The sequence below is a fragment of the Lepisosteus platostomus genome, chromosome 13 (assembly GCF_059453375.1).
Source record: "Lepisosteus platostomus isolate fLepPlt1 chromosome 13, fLepPlt1.hap1, whole genome shotgun sequence".
Lineage (NCBI taxonomy): Eukaryota > Metazoa > Chordata > Actinopteri > Semionotiformes > Lepisosteidae > Lepisosteus > Lepisosteus platostomus.
In genome coordinates, this window is record NC_142623.1 from 18,268,426 (window position 1) to 18,289,329 (window position 20,904).

The window sequence follows — 20,904 nt, forward strand, 5'->3', positions numbered from 1 at the left end:
AGGCAGAGACTTTGATTGCCCTTTCTAGGTACACAAGAGGCTGGTAGGAGGCAAGGAGTCAAGAGAGTAAAGGCTGCAACTGCTCAGCTTTGGGGTCAGGCAAGACAGAGAGAGAAAAGGGGGGAAGGGCTGGCAATTTATAGAAGAGGGGAGAGGGGAAATGAGTCAGCAAATTTTGAACACTTAATGTCAGATGCAAAGACTCACAGGCAGCCCAGGGTGGTACGGTCTATTTTCAGTTTCAGTATGCGCTTAATCCTTAGTGGGTCTCACTTGAATCGGATATTAACCCTTCAGGCATAAAATAGACCCCGGTCTGGACACCAGTCCATCGCAGAGCTCGAGGACACGAGCGCACCTACAGGAGGACAAATTAAAGCAAATTAGGGTTTCTCAACCCTTTTCACCTCGCAGCCGCAGCACTTGTTTAAATAAGTGTAACAAAATTGCAGCACACTTCCCAACCTACTCACACGCGTCACAGGCACAATAGCGCTACTATTAACAATCTTAACAAAACGCATTTCGTGGTTTAATCTGAGCTTGCTTCAGAAGTGACGTATCTTGGCAGGAACTGATAACAGTGAAACGTGGGGCCCTTGCTCAGATGCTCTCAGGTGCTCCATTTCACACCCGTCCAATGTGCAAAAACTAAACACCTAATGCACGCGATTCCTACGTGAACAGTCTTCTGTATAGAACGTGCAACATGACACTTCCTGCTCAAAACTTAGATATGTAAAGATTCTTTTATTATATACTGTAGCACTGTCCCACATTTTCGTGGCACACGGGTTAAGAAACGCTAAAATAGAGACACCTGCTAACCTGGACAGCATGCCCTTGGACTATGAAAAATATGAATTCAACAGTTGCTCCGTCTCCAAATTTCATATCCAGAGTCAATAAAAAGTATGGGTGAACACCCAACCAATTCCTAAACGCTTCTTCAAATTCAGGGTCATGGGAGGAACTGGGGTCTATCCCAACAAGCAACAGGCTAAAGGCACAGTACACCCTGGACAGGCCGCCAGTCCATTACTTGGCAGACAGGCAGAAACTCATACCAAGGACATATTTCCCAGGAACCAATTAGCCTACTAGTATGTCTTTGAACTGTGGGAAGAAACAGGCGCACTGAGAGGGAACGCACGCGTACATCTGGAGAACATACAATCTCCACACAGACAGGACCCCAGGTCTGAATTGAACCCAGTGCCCCAGCTCTGCGAGGTAGAAATGCTAACTACTGCACCACTGTGTATGGGTGGACATTCCCTTATAAAAGTTATTTTCTAGGAATAACAACACCCAAGAAATAACTGTATTGAAAGGTTTATGAAGCATTTTAGTCACAAAATTTGGCTTAACTTGCGTGGCTGAGGTCTAACCTCCTGGTCACAGTGGTCACAGGATGTGGAGACTAGGACTCCCATGAGGAGTGAGGAGTGACCAAGGGGCAGGTGTAAAAGTGAAGACAGGATGGAGGAGGGAGAGAAAGGGATTGTGTGTAATATTTATGATGTTTTAGGTGAGGCAATGATGTCAGGAAAGATAATGAATTACCGACAGCTGAGGCTGATTGAAATTTTTGTAATCGTTTGTAATCCCATCCGAACTTTTGTTATAAACTGCACTTATCGTCTTTTCACATTTTACTGTGGTTTTACCTTACTTTTACAGTGGCTCGTTATTATTTCAATACCATTAAACTTTACTACAATGGATTGTGACAATACCATATTATTGCAGTTTCCATGCTTACAATAGTACATCATGGCACAGCAAATTATATAAAAGAATGTTGAAACTATAGTGAAAATAATTCTGTCTCCATCTTTGACATTTTGTCAATAGCTTATGCTATTTGCCCATGTCTGTTTATCCTTTGCTTTTTTCCCCAAAAAGCACACAAAACCTTTTCCTAAATTTTAGAACTGAGATCTCTTAAAAAAATAATTACTGTACATTTTTCATTTCTTTGTCTACCCAGTTTGTCCTTGAATGCACGGGTAATATTTGTGGTTTCCTAGAAAACCTGAAATAATGACTTGTCCTGTTGTATGGAAATTACTGGCTCTTGCAATTATTACAAAATGACTTCATGAGTTTCCACATAGATTCATAAAAATAATCTCATTTGGTTTAAAGGCTGTGGTGTGCACTGACCACTGACTAGGAATGTGTTCAGGAGAGAGACATGTCAGCCTTTGGACACTCTTTAATCTGTAAGATATCACTTAAATGAGGTGACACTTGACAATAATTCAACTGATTTTGACTTTCAATTTGTGTGGTATTGTTGGTGCTTTTCCAGTGCCTAGTGACACTTTACTGTACATTATACATTTACATGAAGATTGTTTACAAGTGCTAATATAACATATACTTAAAACTAAGAATATTAATATAACTGAGATTAATTCAATGCAGCAGAGCTATTAATTCAACAGACAAGTGCAAAATATTGAATAGTTTAAGAATCTAGTGACAGATTTAATGGTGTAGAAAAATACAATGGATTTTAATCTTCTTTAGTGTAAGCAATTTCTTTGATTCATACCACCTCACAGATCAGGCCCAAAAACCACTTAACCTGCTTAAAATTCATGAAATCTCAGTTTCAGAGACTGGCCTGTTACTGAGATCAAGGCACGCACAGGCATAAAGAGAAATGGAGTAGATCTAGCTTTCCAATTAATGTGTTTTGAACAAAGTTTTGCTTCCTTTTAAATGCTACATTCATTGTTCAAGAGCTGACATGTGGCAATCCCCTAATGTATGCCCTGTCCAGGAGTATGGCACACCACTGTTTAAAGTCAAGATAGCTTCACAAAACGTTACTGTCCCATCAAAGAGGGACAAAAGCTTTTTGTTGCCAATAAATAAAATCAAATGCATATACTTAGCACAAAACAGACAATTATAACCTAGAATATATACATTCTACCTATTCACAACTGGCCTGATTTTGTTGTTAGAATCCAGTAGGAAGTCTAAGGTGACCATGAAATCATTAGTTCCTGAAGATATTGAATAGCTTACATTTGTTACAGCACTATTTAAACTAATTGTCAAAGAACACCTACAAACTCTGTGGGATTGTGACTCTCCAGGACAAGAATGTGCCAGTATAAATTATGTAACAGATACAAATTTAATATATATTGCTCCTAAAAATAATCTATAAATCTATAAATCTGGAGAATTTAGAAACCTATCATCCAGTTAATGTTTGTGATCGACATATCACAAACATTATATATACATATATATACGTACTGCAAAAACATCTAAACTGGTGATACAGGGAAGTATCAAGCATGCCAACATAAGTTTCCTTGAATTGCACACAAGGTTCAGTCTTTCACTGAAACTCATATAGGAGCTGGATGGTGTTTCTGAAGACAGGCTAGGTATACATAGTGAAATCAAAATTATCCAATAACAAAAGCTGCTTCAAGCTGAAATGTCCTAACAAGCTGTTACGAACTTGTTCAGTTGGTCACAAAAACACCTCTAGTGTCCTTCTGTGAAGTTGCTGTCGCAATCAAATCCCAGTCCACCGTAATCTCAATGAGAGGACATAAGATGTCCACTGTAACAACAGCACGTGGTCATGATCCTCTCTAACAGGCTTCAGAAAGCAGCTGTAACAGTCAAAACACACCTCTACAAATCCAAGGCACCTTCTGGTCACCAGTGCTTATGGTGGCCATACAAGGTCCTCACCTCAACCAAAATGTAGAAGCTGGACATCTACATGGCTTCAGAAATGCTTCAGTCATCATAGATATCGTTATGTGTCTTGTACCTCAGTGAATCACCACTTCATCATTCTGTGCACTCGTTTTTATGGGACAGTACACATAAAATGAGACCATGTTCTTTGTCTTTCGGCTCCCACAGTCTTAGAACAAGGAACCTACAGATATGGATACAGGAGAGCCACAGTACCTTCTGGATTCTGCTCCAGCTTGCTCATCCTTGCTTCCAGTTAACACACTTCTCAGCTCTCGATTCCTTGCCCGTTTAGCTCATGCCATACACAAAAGATCTCCAAAGGGCAAAACTTGAACTTTCCTGAAGGACACTCAATGGAAATGTGAAAGGGGGTGACAACCGAAATTAGATCATTCAGGCCCCCACGCTTGCTTAATAGCTCACTGAAGATCTCATTCGGTCTTGATGGATCCCAGGGTATGAGCTTCAAGAGCATGACTGGGTATCAATGGCTTTGAAGCATGGAGAGTACTAGAGCACAAAGAGTGATCTCCAGTCAAGGCCGCAGCTTTTTTCAGTGTATATGGTTTGGCTCCATCTGCTGGTCCTATGTCCTCTAAAGCAGAGGTGGACAATTCCAGTCCTCAAGGGTCAGACTCCCGCAGGCTGTACCACTGGAAATTGAATAGGATCTGACGTCTTAGACACTCACATTAATTAAGCAATGAAAAGTGGAGGAGAAATACAAACCAGTAGATTACTGGAAAAGTACCGGAATTGTTTCAAATATACCCGAGCAGAATGGGCACAAATTTTAACCCCCTCTCCAACACAACCATCTAGACTTTCACTTTTTGTTTACAAAGGGGGTCAGATAAAAGCTTGTTCTTAATTCATCCTATAGCATATAGGTAAAGGGACAAATGTGATGCCATTTAAAGTTATTTAAAGAATATTTATGGGGTGATGTTGAGAAATTCCACATGCTGTATTAGCACTGACAGCACAGCTCGAGATGATGTCCTTGCAGGAATGAATATAATGAGGAATAGAACAGAAAAACAGTTCAGTACTGTGCATTATCGGGGTTGGGCTTGTCAGCTTGAACTTCTGTGGCGTGGAAATATAAATCTTCAGACAAACATGAGATGAGTCAGACTTTGACACTGTGTGCTGCAAACTAACAAGGCATATTAAATTAATGTGGCTGCCACCTCTTCAATAGATTTGATGCAAATAAACATTACAAGACGTGTATAAATCACAACTGCTGTGGAGCAACAGCTGTATCTAAATCACATAAACTATATGTGATTAAATGAACGTCAAAATTTAATTCATGAATTTAAATTATAAAACAGCGAGTGATATACCAAGAAAACAATGTAGTATGCACATTGGCAAATATTGTCACACAGTGTTTGAGTGTAAGACCTGGGGAGAGCTATTATTCTTTTCAAGTTAGTGGAGAAGTTCTTCACATTTCTGAGACTAATAAAAATGCACACATTTGCTGTCAGGAAATAACTGGAATCTAAATTTTAATTGGACCATTTTACAGTGTTAGAGATAACTAAAAAAAAACTTTAAAGCAGGTTATGTTTGCCACATTATTTTCCAGTTTCAAAAAGTTCTTCTATCATTAGCAGACCAGGGTTGATCTCAGACTTCCAGTCTGACAAAAGATCCACAGTCCTCAGGGAAATTTAATTACTGATGAAAGCTTTGCAATCTTACATATCCTAATGTAATCTGCAATGTATTGTCTTCATAAATGCATACCAAGTTGTGCACTGTGCACTGTAGTTTCAGGAACAGAAGGGCAATTCTTCTATGTACTGTACAGTAGGTGTTCCCTTTGTAAAACCTTTCCTGAAGCCAACTAGTTTGTACTGTGAATATACTGCTTTACAAAATGCAAAACTGAAGTCTTATGTAACCAAATAAAAATCACTAAACATGAGATCAAAGTAATTTTGTAATACAATCAAGTTCATTTTTCAAGGTGAAACATGGCACAAATGTCAAAATGAAAATGTTATAAAGTTAGTATGAGGCATGACCTGCCTTAGCATTAACCCAATCCTGGCAGTCATGGTTGATAGCGCTAGCTTGGTGTGTGCAGATTGATCTGATTGGCTGAAATGCTCTGCAATGCTGCAGGGCACTTCCTGCACAGTTGCCGATGGTGGGATGGCTGTCGCTTTGGATTCAGTGAGTTGGTCCTGCAGATGTCCTATTGGACTCAGGATCGAAAGGAAATGGTAGCTTTAGTAAGTCCTTGACTTAATTTTCTCCTTGCAGTCATGTCAATGTAATTCTGGAAAACTGCGTAGCCTTGCAACAGTTTCAGAAATCAACAGTTTCAGACCGGCTTGTAGGAACAGAACACCTTGAAGGCTCAAGGTCTTTGCCAGTGTATCGCTGAGTAGCGGAATTGGCCTCCATCTGTACCAGAGGTGTTCTTGTGTGATGATGTTGTAATTTGGATATTTTACTCTATATCATCACTCTTCTATTGTCCAACCAGTTGGCTTGCAAAAGTCAAGACAATGATGTTCACGATGTCGCACCAGTGCCGTCTAGTTCCCAAAGGCAAAATGACATTTATTGGTGAACAAGGCACTCTGTCACTGTCTCTACCACCATCTTAGATGTTCTGTAACCTACAGAAAGTGGCAGTTTTCTGGCAACACTCTCAGCTGTCAATGTCCTTCATTTATCACAGAGCAACCAAGTAATGTTCATTCCTCAAGCTGGGAATTCTTTCATTTTCCTGTGTAAATTATAATATTGTCTATCGGAACATCAATCTTGATCAGCTCAAGTTGGTGATTTCAAATGAGCTCAAATCCCAGACACTGGCATTTTTGCATTAAATCACATGACCTGAACATGGAATTTTGTTATTTCAAGGACCAATATGACATGAACAATCAATAAACTATCTGATCACCGTTTAATAAGAAAATGACATTATGCATATACAGTACCTAATGAGCTCCTGATGCAAAAGTTAGACTGCTGCTTTTTCTTTCTGCAGCAGGATATACTAGGTTTGGAATGGTGCTCTACTGTACTGCATATGTATCACTGAAAAGCAGTCCCCATTGCAACTGAAGTAGCTGCAGTTCAAAGTACATCTAAAATCTTTAAGCTTAACTGTTGCTCAGCAGTTCACTTCTAAGAAGCTTTAAAAGTTAAATGAAGGCCACGTCAAGGAAATGCTAATGCCCATCATTTTTTATCCAGAAACAACACAGATATTTTTTTTTCAACCTATAATACAAAAGACGTTTTCTCTCTATTCCACAGCTTGAAGACTGTAATTTGCACACTGTCAGCACATTGTAATTATACGGTAGATCTTCTGGGAAATTACTGCTGTAACTACAGTTCACCACAGTAAACGTGCACAGAACATGATTTGACCCTGTAATAGCCTGCTTTATCACTCTCCCTTCAGGCTATATCTTACTATACTACACCTCCCAGCAATCTATCTCTGTTCTGTTATTATTGTGTGACATTAACAAAACTTTATTCTGCTTTTGAAACAGTACACCCCAGTAAATATACATTATGACAACTAATTCTACTACCTGGACACATTTACATTAATAGTACTACAAAATATATAATCTGTTTTAATAAATCTATAAAGATTTTGCAGAATTGACTGACGCTTGGCACCTTCAATATTGACACAACAACAACTTTCAAATTGGATTCTGTAGCAAATTCTAGTTTCCCAGAATGTGCTTTTTCAGAAAAAAATACTGTTCATGGGATTTAGGGCTGTTTCATTTCTTAAAGACATTTGTAGCCAACCGTCATGGCCTCTGTTTCCATCAGTGATCAGAAAAGAAATGGAAAATATGATAGACATTTTGGAATTCAAAGATAAGGCACTGTAAATAGTAAGGAGAATTAAATATTTAAGAAAGCAGACAGAAAGGCAGGAGAGCAGCTGAGATGCAAGGAGAGAAGTATCTATTCATTCCTGATCAATACTAACCTTTTCTTTCTGCAAGGCTTTGATTTGCCCTGGGGTATTTCTAAATGGTCCGTAAGCTTAAATGCATGACTACAGCATTGAAAAAATATTAATGAATGGCAAAACCTGCCACTGCTTTGTTTGCAAAAGAACCGAACCATGGATTTTCAACATTTCAAAGCACAGAACTTATTCAATGGTCCAATAATCACAGTCCACCTGAAATCGGTATTCATTGTTTCTGATCAGCCAGAAAATAGTGAAAACAAGCCATGGGAAGCACACGCACACACTCCTGTTTGTGCTATTCCATTAATAAAATGGGAGAAGTGAAGCTTACAATTAAAAATGATAAATGATACAGCTTTTACACTGGAAACACAATTGTCATATTTCATCATATTTCATTATACTGTAGCTGTTGCTAGTGTTTAATTGAGTTTGAACTGCATCTTCTACCCTCCTTTACTTACCTGATGACTTTCAGCTGATCTGTAGCAGTCTGTCTCCTGGTTTTTAAGAGCATATTCCTGCTGGTAGCCAGCGTAGTCAAATATTATCCAGCTGTCAGATTCTTGGGATTTCATTTGCAGGTGCTTACCAACCGGTGGCTTACAGATCACATATCATTATCTCCCCCTCTCTCTCTCACTCCCCCCTTCTCTCTTTTCTTACCTCCCCGTTCACTCTTCTCTCAATTTTTCTCCGGGTCTTCACCGGTCTGATTTCTCACTCTCTTCCTCTTTGCTTCGTACAGCAGGTGAATGAAGCTCACACTTCGTGGAGCACAGAAAAAAGTCAATTGAAAAAAAGGGCTTGGGTTTGTAAGGGGCATCTGGATGGCTGCCTCACCCTATTACAGCAGAGAATATCCATTCCGAAAGCACAGCTAGGAAAGAACAGCCAGTAACTGCTGAAACTGCACCCTGATGAAGTGAAGGACAGAAATAAAACATGAGTCTTTGGTTTGTACTGGGTGAGCTGTAACTTTAAAAGCTTTTCCAACTGAACTGCCTTTAGAAAATCCTTCTCTAAAAGCACAAATAGGAAACCTATGGCCTTTGATAGGAGGGGATGCCCTTAGGAGACGTGAATGGGATTTGTAATGAGGAATGAACATGTAATGAGACTTTCTAATGGAGCATTCTGAGGTTGTAACCTAATATCTAAGTACAGAGGTCATAGCATGCCAGCACCTTGCAATGTGAAGTGCAGAATATATAATATGCATAATAGGGAGATATTCAGGCTGCACTAGAAATAGCTCTACTACTCTTGTGAAAGAGGCTCAATGATAACTGAGCCCTCTGTCGACATAAGAAGTTACTCGTTGTACAGCAGCTGGACAGAAAAAGAGGAGAGTGGGATGAAACTGAGCTAAAGGCTGTTAAGCGCAACTTTCAAATTAGCTGTGCAACACTCAGATTGCGAGATGAATGTACAGTAGCCTGTGAGTGAGCCCCTCCTTGCACCCTGACCAGATACCCACTATGCATCTCAGCATGTACCTGTTTTTATATTGTAACAGAACCGGGATTGCTCATGTAACAAACACTCCAGGTTCTGTGTCAGCAGTGGAGGGAGGAAAAGAATTTACAGGCTTCCTGACAGCTTTATTGTTCTTTTCATTACAGTGAGAAAGTGAGCTTATCCACAGGAAATGGAGAAAGGGCAGACATCCACTGGATGAGGAGGAGGGATTCATGTTGTTTGACTGATTAGTGCAAGTTTGTAATTGCTGTTGTTTGTTCTGGTTAATCGATGTTATTTTAATTAACTTAAAAGCAATGCATTAGTACTTTAATAATGATATAAGGGAGGGTTACTTACAGTAGGTCTGTGTACTGTACTTACTAATAGTACATTACAGAATGATGAAGGAGTGGACTTGGTTATATGATAAGTTCGGCTTTCCCTTAGTCCCTCCTTCTCTCTCACCTTCTCTGTGATGCACAAGTGTATTCAAACCAAATGTATGTGCACTGTATGTTTCATTTAATTATAATTCAATGACCACTGGAGAACATGTTCAAAACAGACTCTGAGACTGTCTGACGCTTTATAATTACAGTCCACTTCTACACAATACGCTACTGTGCTGGCCCACAAGGAAGAGGCCTACCTGCTACTCCACAGTGTACATACTGATCTAGGCCCAGGCTTGCTGGGTTTTTGTGATCTGGTCAGACCAGGCATCAAGGGAGTAGTGCTGGATAAACTGTATGCTGTCAATCTCGGCTTCAGAGAGCGTGTCCCCTTGTGTTGCCCGTGGAATGTTCAATTTGTCCAATTGAGGCAAGTTAATCAGATGAAACAGTCCAAATTTATTTTTGAAGATGGCATTCAAGAACAGGATTCTAAGCAGAAAGATGAAATATCAGCTATATCTTGGAACATAAGCAAAAGCGTGTACAAGCAGCAAAATAAAAGCTGGTAAATAATAGATAATATACATAAACCTTTTTGCTCTCCCTGAGTGATAGGCCTTAAAGAAGACAATAAAACCAACCCTCTCAGAAAAGTGCAATATGCTTTTATGAGATTTTTCATTGCATCCAGCTTTAAACTGAAAGAGTGTCAGTTTATGGTCGCATAGTCACCCATGCTTATTTTGGATTTTTTTACAAAAACAAAACCATTCTGGATTGGCAAACTGTGAAAGACAAAATGCAGCAACAGCAGAGAGAGAGGAATAAAAACGTCTTTGGACTTTGGTGTCGTTCAAGCCACAGGGGAAAAGTGTTATTAAAAATGACAACAGACCAGATGAACATCCAAGCGATCTGTAGAACAGAAGCTTGCATAAAATGTACCATCATACAGAGCCCCAGAACTGTGATGCCCAGTAAGTAGTTAATCCTGAAAAGTTCTCCCTCGTTACGGGTTTACAGTTTTGTTCTTTTCTAACAGCCAGGCCCTGCAAGTTAGGGTTGGGTAGTACAGCATGTGACTGGACCCTTCTTTTCCACCATTGGTGAGCTTTAGCTTAGAAAAAGAATCTGCTCTTTTTGTAGAACCAAGACATTCATTGCTTAATCCAATATTCTCAGGCATCAAAAGATCAATATTATAACATCACCTATTGCTTACAACTAAAGGAGTGAATTACTACTACAGTTACTAGTTTAACCCAGGGGTAGAGGATCCTGTAAAAAAGAAATATACACCATGTCCTAACATGAAGTCTCACCACTGGCTATGGTGCAAAACTATCTGTGTTTCTGTGATGAGCAATACTGTTTTCTTACATACTGGTACTCACTTCTCACCTTAGCTGACCTCATTCCGGTTTCTCCAGCTGATAAATGTTGGTCCTGGCTTTTTTTATATGTGACAACCTACCTGACCCTAAAACAGCTGTTCACAAGGAAATTGTGCTTTCCAGATTTAGAGTTTAAAGTCTTTATAGATGTTATGATGATATTGTGAAACCTTTATGGACTGCTTCTGAAAAAAAATCCTGTCTGTTGTGTTGTGTCTATATTCAAGGTCTGAAGGACTCTGAATTGCTATTAGGCTCTTATATTGTGTTTCTCAGGTACGAATGTAATAAGTGAGTAACCAAGTGCAGATTTCTTCAGAAGGAAACTTTGTCCTGGCACCCCACTCAGCACATTTGATAAGGATTCTATTCTCATTGTTTCTCGCCATCACTTTATGTGTCTGCTTTTGTTTGTTGATGTTGCTTCTTGCCTCGGGAGACCATGGTTGTATCCCAGCCCTGGAACTGAGAGTGCACACAGATGGTAGCAGTGACTGGAGCAATCGTTCAGACAGGGCCAGGAAACAAAATCTGTTGTCTGAGCTGCCACTTTTATTACAGTGGTAGCTGTGATTCTGAGGGGCTTTGCTGAAAATGATTTTTTTTTGCTTCTGTTCTGAGAGATAGGAGGTGACCTACTGGTTAAAACAGCTTTGTTGTGCATCACAAGAGAATGCATGCACACGTGAGTGTTGTCCTCCGCAAACATATTGGTGCTAGAGCACATTTCCTGTCAAGATGGGGAAATGTCTTGTAGACCAGCATGATTTTCTTTCTCAGGGGACTTTGTGTCATTTCTACATTTTATGAGCATTTTGTGAGGACACAGAAACATAATGTCAAATGAGCCTATATACTCTTTGATAACCCCATCCTTCCTGCCCTGTGAGCTTTTAGGCTCCATGGGCAAAGGGAGCAGATGGAAAAACAAACACAACAGAGGTCAATAAAATTTGTCTGAAGGTCTCAGAGCAGTCTGTGGCCTTGTGGAAACTTCCAGAATGTCCCTTTAATATTTTCACAGGGGTTGATATCTTAACATGGGCTGTGGGCTGTGTTCCATGATGTCTCCACAAGACAGATTTCAATGTCATCAGAGAGCCAGTGAGGAGGGAATAAGTTCTGGGTTAGGAGCAGTTTGGCTGCTGCGCTGTGTCATAAGTTGACAGTTACCAGATGATCTCCGGACAGCACACAGTAGGCTGGGCACCACCAGCGTTGTGCGATTCTAAAGCCCAAGTTCCACTGGCTTGTGCAACAGCAATTCCTGTGGCAGGACCTGGTTCTGTTGAAAGAATACTGACCCTTGGCCCAAAAATGCATGCAGGCTATTCTCATTCTTTCCTCACTCCTGGACTATTGCCACAAGTATGTTAACCCGAGTTAATTTATGCCAGAGGTTAAAAAAAGAACGATCAGCACTTCCTGTTTTTCAAAGACAAAATCCAGACAAAAAAATCTTGCAAAGCACATCTAATTGGAAACAAACACTGTAGGATATAAAATGGTTACGATGGGCCATGCCCAATCCTAGGTACCTCCACAACTGGCGTTAAAACTAAGATTTAAAAAGTCAAAACAACTAGTTTCCCCTTCAGAATGCTGCAGAAGCTGTTGCATGTTAATGACTTTAACTTTGCCCCACTTCCTCATTCTCCGAGAGGGTTCTTTCTAATAGACATGGTTCCATCTGAACAGATTTCCATTTCCTTGAGACCTGACGCATACATTTAGACATCTGGCCTCCGAGTGCTCATCACATTGCAAGGTGGTGGGGGCGTGTTTCCATTTCGGCTTTGTCGCTCCCCGTTAGTACCTGCATAATTGCAATCATAACTTAAGGTCGGCTGGTATCAAGGCAGGTCTTCGATATTCCTGAAGAAAAACAAACCCTGCAGTTTAGCTGCCAGCCCCGGAGAACGCAAATAGTTTAATTATGCAATTTTTCCATTCTGGTTGTACAAAACACAAAAACTATATGTCACAAAACTACAGAATAGAGAATTGCACTCTTACATTTTTCTCTAGTATGATTCATTGTAATTGATTTAATCATGAATGACCACAAGAATGAAATAAGAACAGAAACTGCGTGCTTTTGTTTTTCAGTCTTATATTCTTGCTTACAACTCACAGCTGTGGAACTATAGGACAAAAAATTAACTTTTCTACGTCAGATGATAATTTATTTTAAAAATAATATATGCTTAAACATCAGCCAAGGGGAGATTATGGACTGAAAATGGAACTGGTAGTATTTACATAACATGCCAAACGCATGCTCAAAGCTTCTTGAGATCCTCCTCTTATCAATTAGAGGAGTTTGGCTTTCCACGCACAGCCAGACTTGAAAAATCAATCAATCAATAAATGCAAGCTCATGATAAAGTACACCAGAACATATCCCCTCCAGAAAAGCAAGCTGGTAGTAATCGATAAGTCTTTTACTTTCAGTTATAAACAGCCCAGGCTGAAGCACAGGATCAGATGCTAAAGATAGCATAAAGACCCAATGCTTTAAACCATTTCACTCCTTAGAGTTCAGAAGCCACAAAAAAAGAAACATCTTCAGTTATATTCCAGTCAGTTTTTCCCCTGAAGTGCTGGAGTTCTATAAATTCTACACAAAATAACTTGCAGTACTCCACTGAAATCAGTATCATTCTTAAGGGAAAGACTATCCATATTTAACGCACACTATGGCCTTTGTGGTGGTTTTCCGAGGTAATGCAGTCTTCTGATCTTACTTTCTAATGAGCCTTTACTATGTTTTTGTATTTTTCCTTATCTAGTAATATGATTGTAATCTATAGTAATATGGTTGCACATACAAAAGAAAACAGAAAAGAGGAAGAATTAATGATTAATGAGTAATCTCAACTACTACAGGGAGCTAGTCAAATTATACTATAAAGCGCTGCCATTTGTATGTACTGTAACTTAGATAAGGTGTATTTCATCAACTCTAGTATTAGAGATTCCCTGACGTCTTTCTTTTCTTTTCAGTAAGTGTGGGAAACAGTGGACATCTCCCATCTAAACAACATGCACCATATAACCAACGAAAAGATAAAGCCCAAGCTCTTACTGCTGCTTTGCGATATATATTGTCTCTCTGCGACAACATCAGAGTCTGTAAGTAAGATAGGTAAGATACTGTAGGTTTAATAGGTTGACCTTAAATCCACAAATCAGCACATGACCATTACATATGGATAAGATTAGAAGAAGCCAATCTCTCTATTGCACACCACTTCAAACTCAATTTAAATTGCCATTTAAAATTTACACAAGCGAATATGATGCAACACCTTAAACAGCAGGAAATCAAGGTTTTCCCGAACAGGAGAGGTGTACACCCTTTGGAGGAAACAGGGCATCAAATATCAGAACGGTTATTATCCCAAATGTTAAACGGAAGACATAAAACTTCCTAGTCAATTTAATTTTTGCAAAACAATTAATAGGGCTCTATGTATAAGTAATTTACACCATTAGCAGTAATTTATATTAATATTACATCCATTTGGTTTCCAGCAATATTCTTCATTGTTTATTAAGCTTAATGAATTTTGAAAACTTAAATTGTACATGTACAAGGATATATTGAACACTCAATATATTGTAACAAAAATGGTAGTTTAGGTTGCCAATGAAAAGTGGGAATACTTATTTCTGTAACTGCTCAGATGATTTATTATACACAATGCAATATTTGTGAATAAGATCACTAGAGTTTAGGGGTACCAGTATTTGAGCCGGTCATTATCTGGCCTGGATTACCCGGATTGAATTGACCTGTTTAACTGAAATCAAACCAGACACAAGAAGTGAAATTAGGTCAAATTACCATATCTCCTTTATGAAAAAGCAAGTGATATATACTGTAGTACAATTATTCACACATGACTTAATGTACTCCATAACCTATACATGTATGCAATTTGACAGTTGTTGTGTTTTCCAGTACTCTTCCAGTTTGGAATCTCCTGCCGCTTATTGAGCCAGCACACTGCTATGGAACCTGTAGCACATGGGGAAAACCACACACATGCCCACAATACCTCAACAACCCTCATCTGCCCAGAGGCCCTTGTCATCCAATAGGCTACAGGCTCCACAGTGCTTTACAGAGTCAGCACCGATTGGATTAGCGATGTGTCTCACGCTGATGTCAGCGCACAGCTGAAGCTCAAGCCCAGCAGACATCATGAGTTTACACTGGGAGGATATGGAGGACAACTGGATAGCATCCAACCATGGCCGTGTAGAGCTTGCTACTCTTGGGAAAACTCTGGCACGTTTCTTTACTAACAAAGACCCAGTTACAGCTAGAGTATAGGGCTGAGCCTGTACTCTGAATGAGCATCTCTTCTGCTTGAGACTCCTTAATTTACTCCAGGATCTAAGCCTATAATGAGTTCCTTATTTGGCCGCAGGTCAGCCAGCATCAGCTAATGGCAACTCTTTCAGATAAAGTCAGTTGATGATAATGTAGTTCACTATAGCACTCTACTTAGTACAGGACTGCATAACTCATTAACGGTGACCTGGGAGTTTTGAAGAATTCCATCTGACGTAATGCAGTGCCTGCTAATTAAGAGCCATCTCGGATAATGGCATAATCCCAATGAATGACACTCAAGTACTTTTACTGCAGAAGCTTATTTCTTCAAATGAAAAAAAAAACCTTCTGAGAAATAAGCTCTTCAAAAGACAAATCACAGATTTTCATCTCTATGAATATTCGCAGAAGTGACCCCATCAAGTCAATACTGTATATTTCCAAGCAGAATAAATAATATGGTCACAGGAAAAAGATGAAAACTTGAGCATAAATGGACAAGAGTTTGGGCTGGGAGGAGCCACTAAATAAAGTAATATAGATGTTACATTACAATGGACAGAAGAATAAAGTGTTTTTATTCAATCAACAATGAACTACTGTATGTTCTAAAAAATGATTAGGCTGTAGGTTATATGTCTCTCCAGACTTTTACATTAGTGATATTTCTTACTTCTAAACATTCTGAACAATTTCTCTATGAAACCCTCATTGCAGCATTATAATCACTGCCAGCAGCTATCTTACCCTGCAACTCACAGCTGGCAGCCCACAGAAGCTCAGCAGATGTGGGCCTGGTCAGTACCTGGATGGGACAGATCCTGTGTCACGACTATAGTCCCCCCTCCTTAAGGGTGCTCCAGCCCTTTCAGTAAAGACTTCATTCTCTGCACCTGTTTCCCATTCCCTGCCCACCTTAAAAGCCAGGCGCTGACGCTCTTCCGGGCTCTGCATCTGATTTCCATATCGTGCGAGTCCGGGACCAGGAAGCGCCTGGTCCCGTTAAGGTTTTAACCTCGGTTCCCGTTCCTGTTCCCCGTCCGCCGGTTCCGACCCGGCCTTCGTGGTTTTTAATTCTTGTTCTGATGGATCTCCTGGTTTTGGACTTACTCGTGTGTTTTGGATTTTCCCTAAGGATTACTCTTGGATTGTTCGCCTCGGCCACACCTCCCCCGTGCACCAGTGCACCTTGGACACGCCCCCCTGTCTTCAGCCCCGTTTTCCTGCATGACGTTTCCCTAGTGTTTCCCCACTCCGTCGGACTGTGTCGTCCGCATAGGGTCCGGAAAGAACTGTTCGTTACATCCTGCCCGTGGTCTGTGTGCACCCTAATGCCCCAGTGCAGTGACAGGGGCACTATACTGTAAAAAGGTGTTGTCCTTTGTAAAACCTAGTTCCTGACTCTCTGTGGTCAAATCCCAGGTGTTTCTCGAAAAGAGTAGGGGTGTTATCCCGGTGTCCTGGCCAAATATACCCCCTTGGCCTTTATCAGTCCTGGCCTCCTAATAATCCCCTTGTATGATCTGGTTTCATTAGCTTGTTCTACCATTGATAGCTGTTGTGTGGGGAGTGTACTGGCACACAATGGCTGTCGTCGCATCATCCAGGTGGGGCCACACATTTGTGGTGATGGAGGGGAGTCCCCATTACTTGTAAAGCACTTTGAGTAGAAAAGCACTATAAGTGTAAGGAATTATGATTATAAAATCATAGATGATATAGAGGTATACTGTATAGCTAGGATAGTTCAGATTAACCCAACACTTCACAAATTACATTATTTTAATTCAAATCAACTAAGCTCCGATTCTGTATGAGTAATTCACTTGCTTTCTATCCCATCTTCTGAGGATCATTTTTGAGAAGCAAATCTGAAATTTCTAAACAATACCTATGATGCACCTGTTGCTGCCAGACAGCATTTACAATTAGTCAAATCACTGGAGTAGTAGAATATGAAATAGGTGACGGATGTGGTTGCCATTGCGTGTTTTCAGAAGACCGTATTCAGCTCATCCAGCAAATCATTCGCAAGCTAAATTAAATTTCTTTAGGAGTAACACCACCCAAGAATTAAGCAAATTGAAAGGTTTATAAAGTGTTTTAAGCACAGTAAATTTGGCGAACCAACCGAGGGCTAAACTCCTGGTCACAGAACAAGAAGGCTAGAAACCTCATCCAAAGGGAGGAAGGATGCAAAAGATGATTGTGAGGGAAGGGAAAGGGATTACAGATAGCATTTATTCCCCCAAATAATTTTATCAATTGTTTCCAGTTCCACAAAAAGTAATAAATGGGCATGTAATATCAATGGCCTTTAAGGGCTGTTATCAAAATATAATAGAATCAGAGATCATTCTTTAGATTGTTTCCCACATCTCATTATCTGGACCATAGGAGAGGAGATGGCATCAGGAATAATTATGAATTACTGACAGCTGAGGCTGATGGAACTCAACTGTTGGCATCCCTCCCAAACATGTCATAAAGTTCATATCTCAGGAAAAATAGAAAACTGAAGAAGTGGATATGAGCACTACTGTAATTATATAGTCTTTAATAATGCACAGTTTATTATGATACAGGTTTTTAGTTCTTTAGATATACAAGACACTGTTTTGAAAACACTTGCAGCTTCTTACTAGTAAAGGTCTAATGGGGTCTAAAACCCCTCTCGTGGTCTATGCACAACTCATGCATGCCCAGCTAGGTTGTTGGAGGGTACCACGTGCAATAACAGCACAGGGAGATGACATGCCTCCCTGGAATCTATTTTCTTGCCTTGTCAAGCTCCATTGCCTTTCCAGCCCCCTGTTAAGACTTGCTGAGCTGGAGCAGGTTTTGATATTCACTGCCAAGCAGGAGGCTTCTGTCAAACAGTACTGGCAATCATGAAGTGCCGAGTGCACCTTTTAGTATTCACAAAGGTTCTCCTCAGAGTTTAAGATTCCCCTGCAGTCTGTAGGTTATTTTTTGTCCTGTTTGCAGTTTATTAAACTCCTGCTTAAAAGACGTGGCCACAGGAAATCAATTTGGCCCCTGGAGTCCTACAGAAACTCTGTCTGTGTTTTAAACCTATCTACTACTTCTAACCGTTTGAGAGATAAAACATATTCTGAGAAATGTTTGTGGATAATGAATCATGAAATTAACCATGTTTTAAGATACCATAAAACATCCTGGAAAAAATAAGAACATAATGTAAGAAACATTACAGACAAGTGGAGACTAGTCAACCTATCGCTTGTCTGTTAGGACCTTATTGACCCAGGGATCACATTAATGCGTTAGTTGAAGGATCTTAAGCTGTCTGCTTCACCAATAGCAGTTTGATTCAGATGCTCCCAAAATTCCATGTATAACTTTCATTTTCAGTCCTAAATATTATTAATAATAATTCCTTACACTTATATAGTACTTTTCTGGACACTCCACTCAAAGCACTTTACAGGTAATCCAGACTTCCCTCCACCACAAGCAATGTGCAGTCCCACCTGGATGATGAGACTGCAGCCATAGTGCTCCAGTACTCTCACCACACACCAGCTATTAGTGGGGAGCAGAACAGACTAATGAAGCCAATTCATCAGGAGGCCATGATTGGTAAAGGCCAATGGGAAATTTGGCCAGGACACTAGGGTAACAGACAGGGATCTTCAATGACCACAGAGATTCAGGACCTCGGTTTTACGTCTCATCCGGCGCCTTTTTGACAGTATAGTGTCCCCATCACTATACTGGTACATTAAGACACACAAAGACCGCAGCGTGAGTACCCTCTACTGACCCCACTAACACCTCTTCCAGCAGCAACCTTTTTTTTTCCCCCAGGAGGTCTCCCATCCAGGTACTGAACAGACTCATACCTGCTTAACTTCACTGGGTGAACAGTTGTGAGTTACAGGGTGATATACTGTAGGTGCTAGCGTGAAATACACAACTTTTTTTAGTTTTTTGTTTCTGGGTCCCCATTCATTTTGAATCAAGCCTCCTGATACTATGCTTTGCCAAGAGCTGAAGATCCTTTAACCAGTACATACAAGGCATTTATCACCAGAAAACCTTTCTTTGAATAGAGGCCAAAGCAGTCATCTTAGTGGGTAATTCCTGTGAAATATGTACCCACCTTCTAAATGAAGTCCTACCAATTTGTATCACTTCCATTCTACAGATTTAAAGTGAAGGAGTTCTGTATGCCCATGACCTGTTGATGAAATAACTTGTACAGCAAGGAATGAACTAGAAGAGTAGCTTACTAGACCGAGGCCAGGATGTCAGATCACCTGTCTATCTTCTAATTTGCCTCCAAACACAGAGCTTGATGAGTTTTCCATGTGGTAGAAGCACAAACTCTAAGCTACCAAGAGGGACTGACAGGTAAGACTGCATGGCGGCTCACATGGCTAATTTAATCCAGATATTGAAATGTGATCACTTGCATGGTTGCATGTGGTATGGCTGTGTAGTTTCCATTCTCTCCAGCAATTAATAATAATAATAATAATAATAATTGCTTACACTTATATAGCACTTTTTCTGGACACTCCACTCAAAGCACTTTACAGGTAATGGGGACTCCCCTCCACCACCACCAATGTGCAGCATCCACCTGGATGATGCGACGGCAGCCATAGTGCGCCAGAACACTCACCACACACCAGCTATCAGTGGGGAGGAGAGCAGAGGGGGATTGTTAGGAGGCCATGATTGATTAAGGCCGATGGGGGAAGTTTGGCCAGGATGCTGGGGTTACACCCCTACTCTTTTCAAGGAACACCCTGGGATTTTTAATGACCACAGAGAGTCAGGACCTCGGTTTTACGTCTCATCCGGAGGACGGTGCCTGTTTACAACATAGTGTCCCCATCACTACACTGGGGCATTAGAACCCACATGAGCCGCAGGGTGAGCGCCCCCTGCTGGCCCCACTAACGCCTCTTCCAGCAGCAACCTTAGTTTTTCCCAGGAGGTCTCCCATCCAGGTACTGACCAGGCTCACACCTGCTTAGCTTCAGTGGGTTGCCAGTTGTGAGTTGCAGGGTGATATGGCTGCTGGCCATAGCTTGCATGGCTATCTACTAGAAAGGACTGCTTGGAGCATGCAATTACAACATTACGTGTAATGCAAGTTCTTTTTTTAAACATTTCTAAATGATCACACCTGGTGGTGCATGCTCCAAGCAGTCCTTTCTAGTAGATAGCCATGCAAGCTATCTAATAGAAATCCTGCCATCAAAGTAAAGCTTTTACAGAATTTAATATCTTAAATCCCTCCTTACCCATACAGTATACTTGATGGGATCTTTTTATTTCCCCCTATTACAGTGCAAAATGCTTTCATTATTTCATTATTTAGCTTGGTACATGCTGATGTAATTTCTTAAAATGCACTTGATGACCTCCACATTTGTGGTCTTAATAGATACACAAAGATGACAGCAATGATAATGATAATGCTTAGCAGCCTTTTTCCATTAAAGAATTATAGTTAATTATTTTAACTTCAGCTCCAAAGGAAGGGAAAAAAAAGCTTTCCATTTTGCCTTTTCAGGAAGGAATTTTCTAGGTCCAGAATGA

The 20,904-nt window shown here is 40.3% G+C and overlaps 1 protein-coding gene across 2 annotated transcripts in view; it reads right to left on the reverse strand.

Annotated features, from left to right (window-relative positions):
- Positions 1-8,694, reverse strand: part of ptger1c (prostaglandin E receptor 1c (subtype EP1)) — a 28,273-nt gene extending 19,579 nt beyond the window's left edge. Inside the window, exon 1 of one of the 2 annotated variants that reach the window (XM_088603688.1) lies at positions 8,396-8,694. The gene's annotated coding sequence lies outside the window, so the exon portion shown is untranslated. Of the gene's footprint in view, positions 1-8,193; positions 8,373-8,395 lie in introns of those variants that run through there. The other variant, XM_088603689.1, reaches the window with a different exon arrangement.
- Positions 8,695-20,904: the final 12,210 nt, after the last annotated feature.